This window comes from Bombina bombina, chromosome 2 (genome assembly GCF_027579735.1).
Source record: "Bombina bombina isolate aBomBom1 chromosome 2, aBomBom1.pri, whole genome shotgun sequence".
Lineage (NCBI taxonomy): Eukaryota > Metazoa > Chordata > Amphibia > Anura > Bombinatoridae > Bombina > Bombina bombina.
Window position 1 is genome coordinate 587,107,229 of NC_069500.1, and position 16,926 is coordinate 587,124,154.

A 16,926-nucleotide genomic window follows, 5' to 3' on the forward strand; every position below is an offset into this window, starting at 1 on the left:
CATAAATAGCAGAAGACAGAAGAAGAAGACAAAAAGTGTATACAGGCAATTACACAGTTTGTACTTAACATTGTCATGCACATAAGTTTAGTTATTTTTACTTTTTATGTAGTAGATCTGATACATTTTCAGGATTACCTTGCGTGAGAAAGCAGGTTAATAATCACAGTTACTGATCAGCTAATTATTTCCCAGCAAAGAAAAGGGAATGAAGCATCTTTGTAGTTAGTACTTGATAATATTAACAATTGCTAAGTGTGGATCATATATACTAGACACATTTAAACTTAATCTTTACTGTGATTAAATAAAATCTCAATAAAGACGATAATACAATGAAATATTGTCAATTAAAACAAACTAAAAACACTATTTTATCTGCCTCCTTCAGCTTGTTAAATACATTTTCAATAAATAATATCTATGTGGAGCCAGCATTGACCAGCATTGCTACAGCTGTCCCGTTATCATGTGCAACCATCACAGTAAAAGACCCCTCAATCAATACCTATTAGTGACTATTAACAAAATATCATACGGGATGGCCACTACCTAACATAACACTGGGAGTAGTGAGCACCATAAATATTAAAACTGGTTGAGTCCAAGTGGTCAATCAACTGAAAACTAATCCAATTACCACACAACCACTGACAATTAAAATAAAAGAAGGTTGAAGAGCTGTGCTCTAATTTAGATATACTAAAATTGTGGCCTGTTAGTGTATCCCGATGACCTGAATTGAGGAACACTGAACTAAGAAGATCTTAAAAAAAAAAAATGTCTACATTTTTCAAAAAAGTGGTTAATTTATTATAACATTTTAATGTTCCTCCTAATCAGACAATGAGGAATATTCTCCCCAAAATGGAAACCCTGTTAGTGTGGAACCTTCATCATCTTCAATAATAAAATAATTTTGTACTAGATTAGTAGCCAAGAAAGACTCTACGGCCTCTCTGGTGAGGATCATTCAGATACAATTTGCTAATATGAATAAGTGTGTAGGTTTGCTATAACATACATGTTCCCAGAACTCAGTACATATTATAAATATTTAAACACCATAAAGTGCTGTCAATTCATGACAATAAATAAAGTGACATGTTTTAGTAGTCAATCTCTAAACTGAAACATATAACAATTTTATTCCAATAAAATGATTTTCAAAATGCATAAAATGTTACCAATTACACAAAGAAAATGTAAATCAATATATAGCTAAATGAATGATACATTGCTGCTTCATTTGTCCAAGAGATAACATTCATCATAATATGTTCACAAAATATTTTATATAAGAAGACTGTCATAGGGCATTGCTTGAAATATTTCATTGATAGTAAAATTATTCCCAAGACCATAAGAAAGCTGTAAATGAATAAATCAATTCTATTGTTCCAACAGAGTGATCCTTAAATCAGCGTTGCAAACTTCAAAAAAATCTTTATAGGCATTCATCATTTATGTACTTCTCTCAGCAGTTAGATATAAAGGCCAATAAATGTCTAAGCTTTGCAATGCTTGGCTAATTGTTCTAAAACTTATCATTCATCTGTAAAGCAATAAGTGTACAGCATAATTCTAATTATCTATATGGTGCCAGTCCCGTTTTCAGTTTTGCCAGCACCTTGTTCATCCAGTGGTGCTAACAATCCTTTTCTAAATCCACCACTCTTGGTAACAGAGCTACTCAATAGGCTTTAATGTCACTACCAATATGTAGCCAATAAGTTAAGTTGTATAGAATCAATCATTTTTTATAATACATGAATAGTAAAGAATATTAAGGACCTTAAGTGTGATTTGAGCATGTGAATTTTAACATAGCAGCAAGCTATTCTATCTCCTGAGCTATCATGTCTCTCAAACCTTTAGCAGATTTACTTTGAATAATGACCTCACAAAAAGAAGACAGTCTATCATAGACACAAATTAAAGGAAAAGTTCACCCAAACATTTGTTTCTTTTTAAATTGTTCCCAATGATCCATTTTACCTGCTGGAGTGTATTCAATTGTTTACAAGTAGCTCCTTTACCCCTATTTTAGCATTTGAAATAGCTGATTAAGCTTGTGGTATCCCCACCTATAGTAGAAGTTTGTATACTGGAGTTTCAGCAATTGAATAGCCTAAGTAAACACAGCCAGCAAAAGAAATTGCACTCTCAGTGGGGTACAGGATAGTTAAGTAATATAATGCTAATTTTCCATTGTTCTGTCTAAGTATTGAGCTTTGGTTTTCCAGAGAAATATAAGATAAGGAAGCAAAGTGATAACATAATGAGATATGATATTACCTGAAGCTCAACCCATTGTAATAGGCTGTGGTTTAAAACACAAAACCAGCTACTTCATATACACAAATAAACCTGAAAAGGCAATTTCTCCTACATTTTATACTCTGCAGCTGATATAACAAGTAATTGAAAAACAGTTTTAAAGTGTACTGTCCCTTTAATATAAATGTGATAAGAAGTAAACTTTATGCAAATGATCTACACTAATGTTTGTTGGCCCTTAAACTAACATAAATATGCTATGTAAATCTCTTTGTATATGTTTAGTATAGATAAATACATTTCAAGTGGCTGTATAAGCCAACCAATCAGCCTTCCTGAATATGGGCTAGATTACAAATGACACGCACATGAGCGATAAGGGGTATATCATGGCTCTTTTCGTGTGTCAGAATGGTACATTAACATGCATAATAACACTGCCTGATAAAAATGATTAAAAAAAAAGTGTATTAAAAAGTTAAATGGGCTCAAACATGTGAGGTCTCAGGTGTTAGAAAAAAAAAAGGCCTGCAAAGGGCTTTATATAGAGATACATACATATACGTCTAAATATATATATATATATATATATATATATATATATATATATATATATATATATATATATATATATATACATATACAGTATATATACATATATATAGTTCAAAAAAGAGAAAAGGCACTCACCAGGTCTCGAATTTTTGTTCTATTTATTAAAGTGATGTTTCAGGTTTTATCCCGTCCTTAAACCAACAACAAACAGACATACACTACTTAACAGACTTAAATACAAGCCTAATGCCCACCCACAGAGCTATCCGCGGCGAACCGGAAATCACAGCACCCACGTGGTACACCTCCACGTCGTACGTTGCTATGGAGACCGGACGCCGCTCAGTAGCCTTAGTGAAGATAAAACTAAAATACCATTAAAAATAAGAAGGAGACAGATACAATAAATAATTAACTACACAATACGTTATAGTATGTCAGCCTGTGGAGGGTCATGCCACAAATCCACTATTTCCGTTAACAGCATACATGCTGCACAGTAACTTCATTGGCCAAGGCTTAATCAATCACGGTATAGTGTATAGCCGACGCCCAAAAACAAAAAACAGCTGTGTGTCAGGGAGAGCATTGCTGATATGGATACAATTGTTGCTATTATTATTATTATTATCGGTTATTTGTAGAATGCCAACAGATTCTGCAGCGCTAACAGATTCCGCAGCGCTAAATGCCGGATATTGGTGCAAAATTGCATTCAAGTATATTTGTGCTGGTCGCAACACGTAATCCTAAGTACCCACAAGTATATCTATATAGTAATACAACATAAACATATAAAGCAACAATATAGCAACAGAAGAAAAGAAAATATAGCAAGAGAACAAGATGACATGTAGCAGGATGCATTCCAAATACCTAATTTAAATACAACAGCTAAATAGGCAGTAGTTAACATTACATTGTATGACTATATCATCATATAAGTGGACTACAAAAATATTGCCAGTTATCAACTAGATATCCAAAATATTACAAAAATGATCATATAGAGATAAAGGCATGTTTCTACATATTGCTAGTTGGTACAACATAGTGTTCTAGATCAAAAAGCCATAAAAACAGCACAAAAAATATTTTTTAAAAATTGGTGAAAAAAGGGAAGAACATTTTTGAATAAACCACTCTCTGAACGAAATTCAAAAAGGTTATATATGCAAAAATCTACATGCTTATACATGTGAATCCAAAACATATAAATCCTTCTGCAGAAAAGATTTCCTGTTTGTGGCTGAATCTCTTTCCATTTTTAAGATTGAACCACAAATAAATGAAATTGCCATATCTGACCATGCTATTATTACTCTTTGGCTTTTTTTGGGAAATAATCAAAAAATAGAAAACCATATTATTTTTTTCCCACGCTATCTCTATAATAACACTAAATTCTCCTACTGGTTGAAGCAGGAATGGAGAGATTATTGTACTGGGAAGCATCCAAAGCAGTATTGAGGGGGGAAATTAAATCATACATGTATATAAGGAAAAAGAAAGCACTAGCAAGGGAAAGGCAATTGGCAAATCAAGTTAAAAATATAATATATCGAAGATATTGGCGACAATTGAAGCTTTCGGGTCTTTTTCAGGCTACAGAGTGAACAAAACCAAGTCGGAAATTCTGTGGCTACGGAAGTGTAAAGTTCAACTGTTCCCCTACCCATTTCAAGAGGCTAAACCCACCTTGACCTACTTGGGTATTCAGTTGTCCCCCAGTAGTCAAGCCCTGTATCACAACAATATCATGCGAGCGTGTCGGGATGCCGCGACTACGATGGAAGGATGGAGAAACCTGCCAGTCTCCCTCTCTGGGCGCATAAGTCTAGTTAAGATGGTGATTCTGCCACGGCTACTATACCCACTGCTGATGTTACCTTTCCTTATTAGCAGGAGGGACATGGCGGGGTACAATCGGGCCCTTTCAAAATTCTTATGGAGGGGAGGTAGGCCGAGAATAGCTCTTGCGAAGCTGTACGCACACCCTTCAGATGGAGGGCTAGGCCTACCCAATCTGAGGTTGTATAACGGGGCATCACTTAACCGCCTCATGATTGACTGGCAATTACAAACAAAGCACTTCTACTCTCCAGAATTAGAGAGACAAGCCCTGGGAGGGCTCGACCTCTCGGTCCTACCCTTCACCGTGCCCAATGCCCCGCACGCGCAGCTTAAGGATAGCTTCCTCTATAAGGACACATTGAGGGCTTGGCGACTAGCCATCAATCATGTTGGTCGATGCTGTGTGGCGTCTAGAATGATTCCATTGCGAAACAACGCTAGCTTCCCCCCAGGAACTGACTCCTCTCCCTTTGTCATGTGGGCCTCCAGAGGGCTATGCTCTGTTGGAGACGCTTTAGACCTCTCTACAAAGTGCATTAAATCTTTCACTGATCTTCAGACTCAATTTGGGCTACCACGAGCCCACTTCTATGCATACCTGCAAATGAGGCACTTTGTAGATCATCTGATAAGAGGAGACCCACAATTTTGGGAACCACACGCATTCGCAAGGACGGTGTCCTCATTTAAATTGGGCAACTTCTCCATCTCGGAAATGTATAGAACGCTTTTAAGCTTCATTGAATCTAAAAACATAACCATGTTGGTCGGTAAGTGGAGCGGGAGTGTGGAGAGGGAGGACCTCACGGAACTAATCCAGCAAAGTGTGGTGAGTGCTCGGAGAGCGACTTTATCCATGTCCCTAAGAGAATCTCAGTTTAGATTATTACACAGGGATTACATTATCCCTCAAAGATTGGCCAAGTGGAGATCCGGGATGGTAATTGAATGTAGCAAGTGCAAACTGAATAATCCAGACTTCCTCCACTTCTTCTACACATGCCCAAAGGTCAGACAGTTTTGGGGTAAGGTTGCCTTTTGGATCACGAGTGTCATTAAGCTTAGGGTCCAACTAGAAGTGGAACAGATATGCTTCTTGGAGTGTCGTGACCTTTGTTTCAGAGATACCCTCTTACTTAACACTATCATTTTAATCGCTAGAAAGACCATTTTGGGTGTCTGGGCGGAGAACACTGCTCCTACCTTCAGCGCATTCAGACATCGCATACACAAACAGCTGCTCATTGAACAGCTAGACACTAAACTAGACACTAATAGGAGACTTAAACAGTTCATAATCAAATGGCGACGGTACATTGAATCGCTGAGCCTAGACTCACAGAGACAAATTCTAATCCCCTTTGCACATACTGAATACATGCTGGCAGCATCCTTGAGAGGCGAGTGGGGATTCTTGTACCAATCACGTGGCGATGGGGGAGGAGGGAGGGAAAACATGATCATATAAACATTATCAGGTGACTCTGGGATCCTGCCCACTATAGCCTTCTCCCTTCTTCTCCTCTTCTTTCTTTTTTTTTTTAATTTTTTTTATATACCATAGAACAGGTACTATGACTACTACAAGTCATGCCAGAGACCCAACCGATAACTTGCTAAATAAGGTTGTAACAGTTAATTAGTTGACGTTCAATAGTTTAGTTAAATATATAACGCTCCCCAACTAGGGGAGGAGGAAAAGAGGACAAGGAAGGATGGATTAAGATCTGACTCAAAGTGTTGTTTTACTGCTTATTGAAGACACACATGTATTGGGTGAATACTACATTTGTCACTACTGTATCTGTGAGTTTGAATTGTGTAAGTTCACATGTACTTGTAACCTTCCTCTTGTTCTCAATAAAAATAGTATTTAAAAAAAAAAAATATAATATATATTTGAATGGTCCATCTGATGTAAATTGGGCAAGTTATAATAACGCCAGACAGGAAAGGGATGTAGACTTAAAACATAAAGCCATAAAAACAACACAAAAAAATATTTACTCATATAATATACTCATGATGGTAGACTGACGTTTACCACTACATTTGATATAGACAAACACATTGTAGCTGACAGTTTAAGGAAGAATTGGTCGCTGATAACCACTGATAAAGACCTCCCATTATATGGGACACCTCCACCCAGGATTGGATACCGCAGAGCCAGATCTCTAAGAGATCAATTGATCCAACGGATCCAAGAAAGTGCTACACCAAAGACATCTGGCTCCAAGCCAAGGTGTTATCGTTGCCTAGGTTGTACCACCTGCGGGGGTCTGTCCACTGGAAAAATCTTTAGACATCCGTACTCCAACAAGAAATATGAAGTAAAACACAGAGTGACCTGTACCACACAATTCATAATATATCTTCTGCACTGTGTGTGTGGACTTTTTTACGTTGGAAAGACTGTAGACGATCTACGAATGAGGATGGCAAACCATCGATCGGCCATTAGAACGGCCATTGAGAAGGGCACATCGGACCAGCCTGTGTCTAGGCACTTCGCACATGCTAATCATAAAGTATCTGATCTCAAGTATATAATTATTGATCATATACCGACGCTATCCAGAGGTGGTGATCGGGCCAAAATGTTGCTACAATGAGAGGCGAGATGAATATTTGAACTGGGAACCATGGCACCACAGGGCCTAAATGTCCACCTAGATTGGCATTGCTATCTATGAGAGTCTCTGGTCCATTGTATATAGTAATTGCTATGTTTTTTCATATATTTTTCAGATATGTTTACATATATGTTTGTCATATACTGTATGTATTTTTCATATATGTACGTTTTTGTAAAAGGAATTTTTTCATAAACATTTTTTCATAATCTGTCAATATAATTTTGCATATTTTTTGCATATATAACCTTTTTGAATTTCGTTCAGAGAGTGGTTTATTAAAAAATGTTCTTCCCTTTTTTCATCAATTTTTTTTAAATATTTTTTTGTGTTGTTTTTATGGCTTTTTGATCTAGAACACTATGTTGTACCAACTAGCAATATGTAGAAACATGCCTTTATCTCTATATGATAATTTTTGTAATATTTTGGATATCTAGTTGATAACTGGCAATATTTTTGTAGTCCACTTATATGATGATATAGTCATACAATGTAATGTTAACTACAGCCTATTTAGCTGTGGTATTTAAATTAGGTATTTGGAATGCATCCTTATACATGTCCTCTTGTTCTCTTGCTATATTTTCTTTTCTTCTGTTGCTATATTGTTGCTTTTTATGTTTATGTTGTATTACTATATAGATATACTTGTGGGTACTTAGTATTACGTGTTGCGACCAGCACAAATATACTTGAATGCAATTTTGCACCAATATCCTGCAATAGCAACAATTTTATCCATATCAGCGATGCTCTCCCTGACACACAGCTGTTTTTTGTTTTTGGGCGTCGGCTATACACTATACCATGATTGATTAAGCCTTGGCCAATGAAGTTACTGTGCAGCATGTATGCTGTTAACGGAAATAGTGGATTTGCGGCATGACCCTCCACAGGCTGACATACTATAACGTATTGTGTAGTTAATTATTTATTGTATCTGTCTCCTTCTTATTTTTAATGGTATTTTAATTTTAACTTCACTAAGGCTACCGAGCGGCGTCCGGTCTCCATAGCAACATATGACGTGGAGGTGTACCACTTGGGTGCTGTGATTTCCGGTTCGCCGCGGATAGCTCTGTGGGTGGGCATTAGTCTTGTATTCAAGTCTGGTAAGTAGTGTATGTCTGTTTGTTGTTGGTTTGAGGACGGGATAAAACCTGAAACATCACTTTAATAAATAGAACAAAATTTCAAGACCCGGTGAGTGCCTTTTCTCTTTCTTCTGTATACACGTATTTAAAGTGCACCCTGGGCAGAAGGTACTTCAATTTGTTACTGAGAGTGCTGTACCACCAATGACTGTTTTATATATATATATATATATATATATATATATATATATATATACACATATTTATATATATACACACATACATATATATATATATATATATATATATATATATATATATACCAGGTATACCATTATTGTTTGTCAAAAAAAATAAGTATCTGATCCTTCAAAACAAATGCTAAAGGTAATGTGACAGATTAAACCATTCTAACTGGAGCATTTGTGAAGCCTATATCTTACTGTCTATAAGTTAGAAAATCATGCAGAAAGCTTTTGTGGTTCTCAGTATCATCTGTAATAGAAGTCACTTAGGAGAGGAGGGCAGGTTGTCTTGACAAGCGCGTAAAGTGTTTTTCACCTGTCAGATTTCCAGTATGTATAAATGGAGAGTTTTACACTAAGTAAATTGTTAAAGACTTCTCAAAAAAAGTATTAAAGGGATATTAAACACTTTGAGACATTCTGAAATGTTGAGCTTTTCTGTTCCTGTTAGAAATAGAAGTGGAGAGCACTGTTATATTCCACTCAGCGATTGGCTGCACACTCTAGTGACCTATTTATAACTGTCTCTAATTGGTCACAGCAGAGAAGGTAACCTAAGTTACAACATGGCAGCTCCCATTGTTTTATAGACACTAAAACCTTACACTTATTTTGTCAATATTTAAACAACTAATGAAACTTTAAAAGATACATCTACATGTTATTCTCAGACTAATGTTTTCTTTGAAAGCATCATTTTATGTAGCATTTGTTAACTGTTTAATGTCCCTTTAAGTTAGAAGCATCAAATATCTAAATGTGAAGCCTATTAAATCAGACCAAGGAGTACTAACTTCAGGACTTTGGATATTGTGACCACGCTAACCCCCTCTCCCCATAGACTTCTTTTCATTTTATAGTTTGTGCACTAACCCGAAACTGCTCTAAACCAACTGCGCTAAAGCCGAAGTAAAGTTAGGAATACTTGCAATTCCTATGTTCTTCACTTAGAAGATGTTCTTTTTATTTTAAATTTATATTTATATGAACATTTTTGTAAAATAGATAGATATAGCATTAGCACCCACATGTTGTTAAAAGTTATAGTGGTTTGTATGGCCCAGTAAATAGTTATTTTCTAGAGCCACTTGTTGTTGGTAGTTAACTCTTAGTTTGACTATATAATGATGTAATAAAGAATTTGGTTATTATAAATGTCAGCTAACAGCTTGCTTCATACTACTCTGCACCTCTATAACATGATTAAAAACCTTCATTCCTCTCCCCTCATAAGTAAAACCATGTATAATATGTGCAATGTAATTAACATCAAGGGATTAAAAAACTATTGACAATTGATCTTATGATTATTTATCGAGGAGATCTCTTGCTTCTTAATCTTAAGAAGTTCAAGATAAAACCCATATAAGCACTAACCCAGGCACAATTCCCACTCTTCATATCAGAGTTAGGGAAACTATAATGTATCCAATACAGTAGCATGCTGGGTGTTGCACCAAACTTCTCTCTAATATTTACTTATTTATTTATAAATTCAACACAAAAGCACATAAACTATGAAATACTTCTCAGCTTTTTGTAAGTGAATTATTCTTCTGTTTCTGACAATATATATAATCAAAGAACTTACTTTGCCCATATCTGCCCTTTACTCTCTTTTAAAAGAAATCTCCTCCCCAACATTCATGGTTTTGGCATTACCACATTGCTATGTTGCTCATGGGTAGACGGTTACTATGAATATTATTGTTATTATTATATTTATTATGCATAGCTGTAAGCTGTCTCGTTGATTTGCACCACCATTTAGTCCCAGAATTTCCCCAGAATGCTAAGTTCTGTAGAAACTATTACAAGTAATTTAGATCACAAAACTCTGATCCAAAGGATCCCAGATATTAGGGGGCACCTCAAAGAGACCAACATCAAATGAAATAGTGATTATAAATTGGACAGTCCAATAGAAACCACAAATACATGTGACACCATTATACTCACAAGTGTCTAAAACGATATTAGACTACTGAGATTTTGCAAACAAATAAATTTAGTGGTCATTTTAAATAAATCATTGTCCAAAATGTTATGTGAAATATAGAAAATATACACATTTTCCAAAGATTAGCAGGTCTACAACAAATTCAGCGGCTAGTGTCATGTAAACATTAAAAGTAAAAGCAAGCTGCAAAAAGACAAGGTAAATTAAAAAAAAAAAAAGTTATGCTTTAAATTGTTTAAAATTGGGATTATCTGTACATTACATTTGGAGATGATTAAGAGATTCCATGTCAAGCTTGGTAAAGCAATTTTACAATAATTCTCTGCAGACTAAAATTTTTTTTTAATTGCTTTAAAGATTTTCATATTGAGAAATATAGCTAAATATGCAAAAAATTAGCATTAGGAATAGTTGTGGAACATTTCAACAATAATATCTTTCGCTCGTAAAAGCACAGTAAAGTTATTTTAAAAACACCACATAATTACATTTAATGTTATTAAACAATAATGGGTGGCATTTTTTCTTTTAAAGAGCAACATTTATATTGAAGTCACAACTCTTTGTTTATCAATAAAGCACAAGTTAACGATGCTCATGGGCACATTCTAACACAGCTGCAACAGTGCACTTCTGGTTTCTTTTACGTAGATCCATTCATTTTTAATGTGCCAACATATTGTGAACTACTGTTTTGGGCAGATTGAGTATAAAACTAATAACTCAGAGAAACTCTTCAAAGATCATAAAGCATTTAATTTTTGTTTTATTCTTGTAGTTCCCTGTGAAGGTACATTTGCGAATACTAACCCACTAATAATTTATATTTCATTACTGTTTGATTATATTTATTCTGTGTTCTGCAATACAGAGATAGAACAATGTCAAAGTCCTGAAATAAAGAACCTTGCAAATGTGTTCATACATCTCTAATGTCTGTAAATGAAGTTGTAATATATGAGAGATCTTTTGTTTTTAATTCAGAGAGGCAAATCTGGTTATGGCTTTGAGCTCTGTTACTAAAACAAGTTATAAAATTGTTTAAACATGAAGAGATGATTGTATTGACCCCTTTTAAACCGAACTTAATCTCTCTGCTTGCTGGCAACTCTACTTAAATAAGGGAAAAAATCTCACTTGTTGTTTTGTAAATCCATGCAAAGAAAGAACTGAAAGGCACTCATTTGTTTTACACAACTAAAGATCTTCCTGACATCTGTCCAAATACTTCAGTTAAGCTCAGTGTAAGCATTTCTAAACTTCAACACCAGCTCTAATACACTGTAAAGAATCTCGGCAAATAAACAATGGATACATAATATTAGCTACAACACCATATCCTTACTAATTCTTTGCTCTCTTTTGGAAGATGAACATATGCATTTTGGTGTTGAAAAGCATTTGCAGAAACTAGAGTTGCTGAAGTGAAAAATAAAAAAAAAGTGCAACAGTAATTGTAGGGGAATCTCTCAGTCAAGTTTATTGAAGAGGTACAGCAATAATCCCATCTGATCATTAATGTTCATTAAATGCCTTGGGACGCCATCCAATGCTTTAAACACAATAGTGTAGAGGGAACAAGATGAAGTTCACTGTGAGGCCTAAAAAAGTGTGCTGGCAACGAGCATCTGAGCTAGGATCTCACTGTCAGAGAGAATGTGCTGCAAGATTACAAAAGTATTTGAGAAATGATGGAGGCCAGATGGTTATTTTCGTCTCCTTGTATAAAACACTGCAAGATTTGCAAACTGGGCTATTTACAATTGCATTTTATTTTCCATTTAAAAAATATATATATTGATCATATGCTGAAGAAATTAGTCAAATAATCCTTAGAAATTATACAAATGTAATTCAAGTTAATGTACTGCAACTTGTCAAGTACATAAAGACTAGGAACTATTTGATCACATACACTGAAATTTCGGGTTGTGCTTTTACAACATTTACATTTTTACATGTGAAGTTTATTTTCTTCAGTGTTTGATATTTATTTTCCTTCTCTTTATCACTAATAAATCATATCATTCACAATATGGCTTCTTTATTGATGATTGTTGATATAAGAGGATAGTATTTTATCTCTAAAAATCAAGCTAGTAATATGTACTTGGGTAAAGAATAGCCCTGATCTGTCATGTGATGTATTATAATGTTTTATATGTTTTAATACTATGGCCTATATTTATCAAAGTCTGGCAGACCTGATCCGCCAGTGCGGATCAGGTCCGCCAGACCTCGCTGAATACGGAGAGCAATACGCTCTCCGTATTCAGCATTGCACACAAGAGCAGCTGATGCAACGCCGCCCCCTGCAGACTCGCGGCCAATCGGCCGCCAGCAGGGGGTGTCAATCAACCCGATCGTACTCGATCGGGTTGAATTCCGGCGATGTCTGTCCGCCTGCTCAGAGCAGGCAGACAGGGTTATGGAGCAGCGGTCTTCGCTCGCCAGAAACACGGGGCATCAAGCTCCATTCGGAGCTTGATATATAGGCCCCTATGGGTATTATAGGGATCAATATTAATAATAATATACATGTTTTGCTCCATTTCCTGTTAACTATAAGACTATAGATAAAATATGACATAATTTGTTTATAAGTGTTTTATGTGCCTTTAATATCTTAAGAATTGGGAGCCATTACTTCAGGAAGAGACAATTACTGACTATAGTTACATGGTTTTACTTTATTCTACTTTATTAATAAATACATCATAGCAGAAAATCAAGAGCTGCTGGTGCAACGCCGCCCCTTGTAGACTCGCCAGCAGGGGGGTGTCAATCAACCCCATCGTACTAGATCGGGTTGAATTCCGGCGATGTCTGTCCGCCTGCTCGGAGCAGGCAGACAGGGTTATGGAGCAGCGGTCTTTGTGACTGCTGCTTCATAGCAGAAAAACAATGTGCCAAACTCACAAGGCTTCATGATTACGAATATCTCAGCAATAGAAGGACTTCAACCAGGGGTCAAGTCCAGCGGGAATGCATCGGAACGCAGTTCCTGCACTATTTTTGCAAGTGGAACTGAGTTCCCCCTGGACAGAGAACAGAAACACTTCAGTACATATTGATGCTGCTGATGGGAGGAGCTGGAGCACAGTCTTGTTAGAGGGATAATGAGATCCTCTAGTAATGGCAAGTAACACTTCCTACAATACACTAAATGCAAGCCTGTCAGCGGTCCTGCTGTGTGATCACCCCAACACATGGTGCTTACCTTTCTATGTGGCTAGCTCTAGGGCTTATTTAGCTCCCCTCAGCAGAAATAGTACTATTCCACATTAAGTTGGTGAGAGACTGTGACAGAGAGGGAGTCTCAGTCCCAAAGGCAACCATTCAACCCTTCATTGGTTTTAATTTGCTTCCATTAAACAAAGTGTTTAGATTATATACATATAAATACAGTGTGTGTGTGTGTGTATAAAACAATATTAATGAGTGGGTGGAAGTCTTGATGAGTTCCCACAATTTATTTTGTAGGACATGACCCCTGACTTCAACTGATGTTCTTGGCACTACCCTGAGACACAACTATGAACCAAAGAGTACATTTTATGATATAGTCACATGACTAGCATTATTACATTATGTGGACACTGCATTAAAGAGACAGTAAAGTCAAAAATAAGCTTTCATGGTTTAGATAGAACATGCATTTTTAAATACAATTTATTTCAATTATCAAATTTGCTTTTTTCTAGGTATCCTTTCTTGAGTAAAACTTCATAGTCTTAAAATAGCTAAGGAGCGTGCATGTGTCTTTCGTACTCTATGGCAGTAGTGTTTGCAGCATCGTATAACCCTGCTACAAACAATGTTGCAAATAGTACTGCCATATATTATAAAAGATGCATGCACACTCCTAAGATTTTTTACCTTTCAAAAAATAATCCCAAGAGAATGAAGCAAATTAAATAATAAATTAAATTAAATTGGAAAAATTACCTAAAAAGGACAAGAAACAAAACTTTTCTTCCATGATTCAGAAAGAACATGTGATTTTAAACAACTTTTCATTTTACGTACATTATCTAATTTGTTTCACTCTCTTGGAATCCTTAGTTTAAAAGCATACCTAGGTAGGCTCAAGAGCAGTAATGCATAGATTGGTGGCTGCACATAAATGCCTCTTTTCATTGGTTTAACAGATGTGTTCAGCTAGCTCCAAGTAGTGCATTGCTGTTCTTTCAACAAAGAATACCAAAAAAAGAAGGACATTTGATAACAGATGTAAATTGGAAAACTGTTTAAAATGACAGGTTATATCTGATTCATGAATAAAAAAAATGTGGTTTTCATGTCCATTTAAAATTGCAAGCTCTGTTTGAAACATGAAAGTTTAATTTTGTATTTACTGTCTCTTATATGCATCAAACAAAGGTGGGGTTACTGGCATTATAAATTATTCTGGTAGTTAGTTTGTTATCTTAGTCACATTACAGAAAGGCCACTGTGGCACAAAGGGATATTAAACACTGTAGGGCCTTGTGCACATGCATAGAACATTTCTCCAAGTTTGATCAGCTCCTAACAAGGGTGTGGGGGCCTGTTGCCAAAGAAAAGTTGCCATAGGCAAGATATGGGGGGGGGGGCAGGGATGGAGGCGGGGCCGGTTTTGAAACATTTTCAGGGCCGGTCTGATTTACCAGTCCGGCCCTGAATTACCTACCCAAACACATTTAATTAAGTTGAGCAGAATGCACATTTTCCCTTTAATTTATATCTGCAAATTGTGTATTTCCCCTTTTCCCACTGACAGCACAGAAACCTGGATTACATATTGAAGTTTGTCAAACATTTTCTAGCAATGGCTAGGGGTGGGTGACTACTCTGGAACACTTACGATAGCAAATGTTTGATGCATTAATTCTAAACATGTACTAAATATTGACCAACCATTAACCATTTAGTTTTGCAAACAACTATTCAGATTCCCTTTATGCAATATGATATTTGACTATTCAAATATATCAATTCAAATGTTGATTCTTATAGATTTCAATTTAAGTCTATTGGAATCAATATTCAAATGTAACATTTATTATTCAAAGGTTAAAGGGATACTAAACCCATTTATTTCTTTCATGATTCAGATAGAGCATGCAATTTTAAGTAACTTTCTATTTTACTCCTATTATCAATTTTTCTTTGTTCTCTTGGTATCTTTATTTGAAAAAGCAGGAATGTAAGCTTATCACCAGGCCCATTTTTGGTTCAGCACCTTGGTAGCGCTTGCTGATTGGTGGCTAAATGTAGCCAACAATCAGCAAGTGCTACCCAGGGTACTGAACCAAAAATGGGCTGGCTGCTAAGCTTACATTCCTGCTTTTTCAAATAAAGTTACCAAGAGAATGAAGAAAAATTGTTAATAGGAGTAAATCAGGAAGTTGCTTAAAATTGCATGCTCTATCTGAGTCATGAAAGAAAAAACTGGGTGTACTATCCCTTTAACCTCTGTTCCACATGATAATTTACATAACAGAACAAGTGTCAGAAAAACAAAATTGTGCTACAATTCAAATGTCAAAACACAAAGTGCAAGTTACACATTTTTTTTTAAGATGCATACTAAAGTTATTTACAACCTTGCAACATTTAAAAAATGAAATTCTTTTAAAATGTTACATTTTGTATGCAGATTTTTTTCAATGCACTGCATAAGTGATGATAAACATGCAAATTCGATAAAACTATTTTTATGATACTACATTGTAACAATAACAACTACATGCTTTTCTTACTAGCCTTGTACTTAGGAAATGCTACAGGGCTATACCACTTGACCATTCTATATACGCTCTAATATTAACACTCTATTATTTTCTATTTGTTGCCATTACTATGAACAGTTCAAAAACTGTAAGAGCGATAAAAAAAGTACAAAGAAAAAGTAGCTAAAACATTCTGCAAGGTTTGTAACAATAAAAACAGTTACTCCTACCAAAATTGATAAATACGAATATATTATTGTTATGAGTTCTGCACAGTGGCAATTGCTGCGCAATCATCGGTGCAGAATAGCATGTCACAGACTGAATTATTTTTTTTGCTTCAGCAGCAGTCAGAAAATATATGCAGTTTTTCCTTTTACTGCCTTAGTCAGAAGACATATTCGCTGCGCTATTTAGATTTTATTATGAGTTGTCACTTTGAATGTACAGCTTGGTGAGGCATATACTAGGAGTTGTGAGAAGGAATACATAAAGCGATTGTTTTTCTTTTTATTTCTTTTTGAGCATAAAGTTTTTATTAAAATATGTTCTTTTATTATTGATAACTTTTCACATTAAATAATA

General features: G+C 35.5%; 1 protein-coding gene across 3 annotated transcripts in view; it reads right to left on the reverse strand.

The window, feature by feature from the left end:
• The window catches only part of PCSK5 (proprotein convertase subtilisin/kexin type 5), an 868,299-nt gene that overhangs the window by 520,992 nt on the left and 330,381 nt on the right, over nt 1–16,926 (reverse strand). The gene's annotated exons all lie outside the window — the stretch shown is intronic.